This window comes from Arachis ipaensis, chromosome B10 (assembly GCF_059453495.1).
Source record: "Arachis ipaensis isolate K30076 ecotype BB chromosome B10, ASM5945349v1, whole genome shotgun sequence".
In the NCBI taxonomy this organism is placed as follows: Eukaryota; Viridiplantae; Streptophyta; class Magnoliopsida; order Fabales; family Fabaceae; genus Arachis; species Arachis ipaensis.
This window is the reverse complement of record NC_142435.1, coordinates 78,036,022-78,041,912: the sequence shown is the minus strand read 5'-3', so window position 1 is coordinate 78,041,912 and position 5,891 is coordinate 78,036,022. Positions and strand designations below refer to the sequence as shown.

The 5,891-nt window shown below is 36.5% G+C and overlaps 1 non-coding gene across 1 annotated transcript; it reads left to right on the top strand.

Annotated features, from left to right (window-relative positions):
* The first annotated feature begins 1,293 nt into the window (after positions 1-1,293).
* LOC148580522 (small nucleolar RNA R71) lies at positions 1,294-1,401 on the top strand. Its single transcript, XR_015895625.1, has one exon. It is a non-coding gene; the product is annotated as a small nucleolar RNA R71 (small nucleolar RNA).
* Positions 1,402-5,891: the final 4,490 nt, after the last annotated feature.

Genomic DNA, 5,891 nt, shown 5'->3' with positions numbered 1-5,891 from the left:
TCCATAAGCCTGTTTTCTTGAATTGTCTGCCATCTCTAATGAGATTTTAGCAGCTTGCACCCCATAGATTCCCAGTTTCTCTATTACAGAGAGGGGCATGAGGTTTATTCCTGAACCAAGGTCACACAGAGCCTTAAAGATCATGGTGCCTATGGTACAAGGTATTATGAACTTTCCAGGATCCTGTCTCTTCTGAGGCAATGTCAGTTAATCCAGATCACTTAGTTCATTGATGAACAAGGGAGGTTCATCTTCCCAAGTTTCAATACCAAATAATTTGGCATTCAGCTTCATGATTGCACCAAGAAACTTGGCAGTTTGCTCTTCAGTAACATCCTCATTCTCTTTAGAAGAGGAATACTCATCAGAGCTCATGAATGGCATAAGGAGGTTCAATGGAATCTCTATGGTCTCTAGATGAGCCTCAGAGTCCTTTGATTCCTCAGAGGGAAGCTCCTTATTGACCACTGGACGTCCCAGGAGGTCTTCCTCCTTGGGATTCACGTCCTCTCCTTCCCTTACAGGTTCGGCCATGGTGCTTATGTCAATGGCCTTACACTCTCCTTTTGGATTCTCTTCTGTATTGCTTGGGAGAGTACTAGGAGGGATTTCAGTGATTCTTTTACTCAGCTGGCCCACTTGTGCTTCCAGATTTCTAATGGAAGACCTTGTTTCATTCATGACACTTACATAGGCCTTAGATAGATCAGAGACTAAGTTTGCTAAGCTAGATGGATTCTGCTCAGAATTCTCTGTCTGTTGCTGAGTGGATGATGGAAAAGGTTTATTATTGTTAAACCTGTTTCTTCCACCATTATTAAAGCCTTGTTGATGCTTTTGATCCTTCCATGAGAAATTTGGATGATTTCTCCATGATGAATTATAGGTGTTTCCATAAGGTTCACCTAAGTAATTCACCTCTGCTATTGCAGGGTTCTCAGGATCATAAGCTTCTTCTTCAGGAGAAGCCTCTTGAGTACTGTTGGATGCAGCTTGTATTCCATTCAGACTCTGAGAAATCATATTGACTTGCTGAGTCAATATTTTGTTCTGAGCCAATATGGCATTCAGAGTATCAATTTCAAGAACTCCCTTCTTCATAGGCGTCCCATTACTTACAGGATTCCTCTCAGAAGTGTACATGAACTGGTTATTAGCAACCATGTCAATGAGTTCTTGAGCTTCTGCAGGTGTTTTCTTTAGGTGAATGGATCCACCTGCAGAAGTATCCAATGACATCTTTGCCAATTCAGACAAACCATCATAGAAGATATCCAGGATGGTCCATTCTGAAAGCATGTCAGTAGGACACTTTTTGGTCAGTCCTTTGTATCTCTCCCAAGCTTCATAGAGGGATTCACCTTTTTTCTGTCTGAAGGTCTGAACGTCCACTCTAAGTTTACTAAGCTTTTGAGGAGGAAAGAACTTGGCTAAGAAAGCCGTGACCAGCTTATCCCAAGAGTTCAGGCTATCTCTGGGTTGAGAGTCCAACCACACTCTAGCTCTATCTCTTACAGCAAAAGGGAAAAGCATGAGCCTGTAGACTTCAGGATCTACTCTATTAGTCTTACAGTATCACAGATCTGCAAGAATTCAGTTAAGAACTGAAAAGGGTCTTCAGATGGAAGTCCATGAAGCTTGCAGTTCTGCTGCATCAGAGAAACTAATTGAGGTTTTAGCTCAAAGTTGTTTGCTCCAATGGCAGGAATGGAGATGCTTCTTCCATGTAAATTGGAATTAGGTGCAGTAAAGTCACCAAGCATCCTCCTTGCATTATTATTATTTTCGGCTGCCATCTCCTCTTCTTGTTCGAAAATTCCTGACAGGTGCTTGTTGGATAGTTGTAATTTAGCTTCTCTTAATTTTCTCTTCAGAGTCCTTTCAGGTTCTGGATCTGCCTCAACAAGAATATTCTTGTCCTTGCTCCTGCTCATATGACAAAGAAGAGGGCACAGAAAAATAATAATAATAGAGATCCTTTTTTTTTCTTTTTTTTTTTTGAGTGAGGGAGATATGTTAGTAGATGAATAAACAAATAGAAGGAGATGAGAGAGAAGAGAATTTTTGAAAATTATTTTTGAAAAAGGAGTTAGTGATTTTCAAAAATAGTTTTTGAAAAAGGTTAGTAATTTTCGAAAATTAAAATCAAAATAATTAGTTAGTTAAAAAGAATTTTTGAAAAAGAGGGAAGATATTTTCGAAAACTAGAGGAGATAGTTAGTTAGGTAGTTTTGAAAAAGATAAGAAACAAACAAAAAGTTAGTTAATTAGTTAAAACAAATTTTGAAAATCAATTTTGAAAAGATAAGAAGATAGGAAGTTAGAAAAGATATTTTGAAATCAAATTTTTGAAAAAGATAAGATAAGAAGATATTTTTGAAAAGATATGATTGAAATTAGTTTTTTAAAAAGATTTGATTTTTAAAATCACAATTAATGACTTGATTCACAAGAAATCACAAGGTATGATTCTATAACTTAAAGTTTGAATCTTTCTTAACAAGTAAGTAACAAACTTGAAATTTTTGAATCAAAACATTAATTGATTATGTTATTTTCGAAAATTTGATATAAAAATAAGAAAAAGGTTTTTGAAAAATATTTTTGGAATTTTCGAAAATAACTAAGAAAATTGAAAAAGATTTGATTTTTGAAAAAGATTTTGAAAAAGGTGAGATTTTTAAATTGAAAATTTTGATTTGACTCATGAAAACAACTAGATTTTAAAAAATTTTGAAAGAGTCAAATCTAATTTTCGAAATTTTAAGAGAGAACAAGGGAAAGATATTTTTTTGATTTTTTTGAATTTTTAATGATGAGAGAGAAAAACATGAAAATTATGCAATGCATGAGAATTTTAGACCAAAACATGTGATGCATGCAAGAATGCTATGAATGTCAAGATGAACACCAAGAACACTATGAAGATCATGATGAACATCAAGAATACATTTTTGAAAAATTTTTAATGCAAAGAAAACATGCAAGACACCAAACTCAGAATTCTTTAATGCTTAGGCACTAAGAATTCAAGAATGCATATGAAAAACAAGAAAAGACACAAAACATGCAAATGCAAAGATCAAACAAGAAGACTTACCAAGAACAACTTGAAGATCATGAAGAACACTATGAATGCATGAGAATTTTCAAAAAATGCAAGATGCACATGCAATTGACACCAAACTTATAACATGACACATGACTCAAACAAGAAACACAAAAATATTTTTGATTTTTATGATTTTCTAATTTTTTTCTATTTTTCTTTTAATTTTTCGAAAATCATTTTGAAAAAAGAAAAATAAGGATTCCAAAATTTTTAATATGAATTCCAGGAATCTTATGCTCTAAAGCTCCAATCAAAAGGTCAGGCTTGGCTTAATAGCCAGCCAAGCTTTAGTATGTAACTCAGACATGACACGTCTAACATGCTCTACAGTCGTATTAGACATGGCTTTACAGCCAGCCATGCTTCATGAAACACTAGAATTCATTCTTAAAAATTCTGAAGAAAAATTATATTTTTGAAAACATTTTTTATTAAAAATTTTTATATTTCTGCAGAAATTGTGATTACACTTTGATTATGTAAAATTCATCGCTCTTTCTTTCCCTGGTAATGGCGCCAAAAACATGATGCCAATACCATGGTTCACAACTTCGCACAACTAACCAGCAAGTGCACTGGGTCGTCCAAGTAATACCTTACGTGAGTAAGGGTCGAATCCCACGGAGATTGTTGGTATGAAGCAAGCTATGGTCACCTTGTAAATCTCAGTCAGGCAGATATAAATTGATAATGGTGTTTTCGAATAATAATAAAATAAACATAGAATAAAGGATAAAAATACTTATGTAAATCATTGGTGAGAATTTCAGATAAGCGAATAGAGATGCTTTCGTTCCTCTGAACCTCTGCTTTCCTGCTATCTTCATCCAATCAGTCTTACTCCTTTCCATGGCTGGCTTTATGTGATACATCACCATTATCAATGGCTACTTTCGGTCTTCTCTCGGAAAAATGATCCAAATGCCCTGTCACGGCACGGCTAATCGTCTGGAGGCATCACCCTTGTCAATGGTTTCATCTTATCCTCTCAGTGAAAATGGTCAACGCACCCTGTCACGGCACGGCTATTCATCTGTCGGTTCTCGATCATGCTGGAATAGGATTTACTATCCTTTTGCGTCTGTCACTACGCCCAGCAATCGCGAGTTTGGAGCTCGTCACAATCATTCAATCATTGAATCCTACTCGGAATACCACAGACAAGGTTTAGACTTTCCGGATTCTCTTGAATGCCGCCATCATTCTAGCTTACACCATGAAGATTCCGATTAAGAGATCTAAGAGATACTCATTCAATCTAATGTAGAACGGAAGTGGTTGTCAGGCACGCGTTCATAGGGAATGATGATGATTGTCACGTTCATCACATTCAGGTTGAAGTGCAAATGAATATCTTAGAAGCGAAATAAGATGAATTGAATAGAAAACAGTAGTACTTTGCATTAATCTTTGAGGAACAGCAGAGCTCCACACCTTAATCTATGGAGTGTAGAAACTCTACCGTTAAAAATACATAAGTGAAAGGTCCAGGCATGGCCGAGATGGCCAGCCCCCAAAACGAGATCACAGGATCAAAATACAATCCAGGATATCAAATACAATAGTGAAATGTCCTATTTATAATAAACTAGCTACTAGGGTTTACAGAAGTAAGTAATTGATGCATAAATCCACTTCCGGGGCCCACTTGGTGTGTGCTTGGGCTGAGCTTGAGTGTTGCACGTGTAGAGGTCCTTCTTGGAGTTGAACGCCAGTTTTTGTGCCAGTTTGGGCGTTCAACTCTGGTTTTGGATGCTTTTCTAGCGCTGGACGCCAGATTTGGGCAGAGAGCTGGCGTTGAACGCCAGTTTGCATCGTCTAAACTTGGCCAAAGTATGGACTATTATATATTGCTGGAAAGCCCTGGATGTCTAATTTCCAACGCAATTGGAAGCGTGCCATTTCAATTTCTGTAGCTCCAGAAAATCCGCTTTGAGTGCAGAGAGGTCAGAATCCAACAGCATCAGCAGTCCTTCTTCAACCTCTGAATCTGATTTTTGCTCAAGTCCCTCAATTTCAGTCAGAAAATACCTGAAATCATAGAAAATCACACAAACTCATAGTAAAGTCTAGAAATGTGAGTTTAACATAAAAACTAATGAAAACATCCCTAAAAGTAACTAGATCCTACTAAAAACATACTAAAAACAATGTCAAAAAGCGTATAAATTATCCGCTCATCAGGGTGCTTCAACACCTAGCACCTTGAACCAACTGGTTTGGGAGTGTTGGCTGAAAGCTTATCTTAAAGAGTCACCCCCTCACAGAACACTTAGCCTAAGGAAGAAATAAATCTTGGAAAGACAAAGGGATCAATAAATAAAAGTCTCAAAGGGTGCAATCAAGTGAGTATTCCAAGGCATGATAAAGGTCTGAAAGCCAGTAAAGGAATGAACCTAAGTTGCTATGCATGAAACCCATAAAACCAAGAACATGACTTCCACAATAAAGATTCATTCCTCTTGTCATTTCATTCATCATTCTCTTATTCCAGTACTTGCTTAGGGACAAGCAAGCTTTAAGTTTGGTGTTGTGATGCCAGGGCATTTTGGCCAGTTTCACTGACCTTTTCTTTATGGTTTTAGGGTAGTTTCATGCACTTTCTTAGGAAATAAGCAAGTTTTGGGTAGAATTTCACTTACATCTTGATTCAAGCTAACATTGTGATTTTTATATGAATTTATGAGAATTATGCATGGATTGAATGACAAATTGGATGATGCATGTCTCATAACTTGGACTAGAACTTTGATGTACTTTATTGCTTGATTTCAGGACA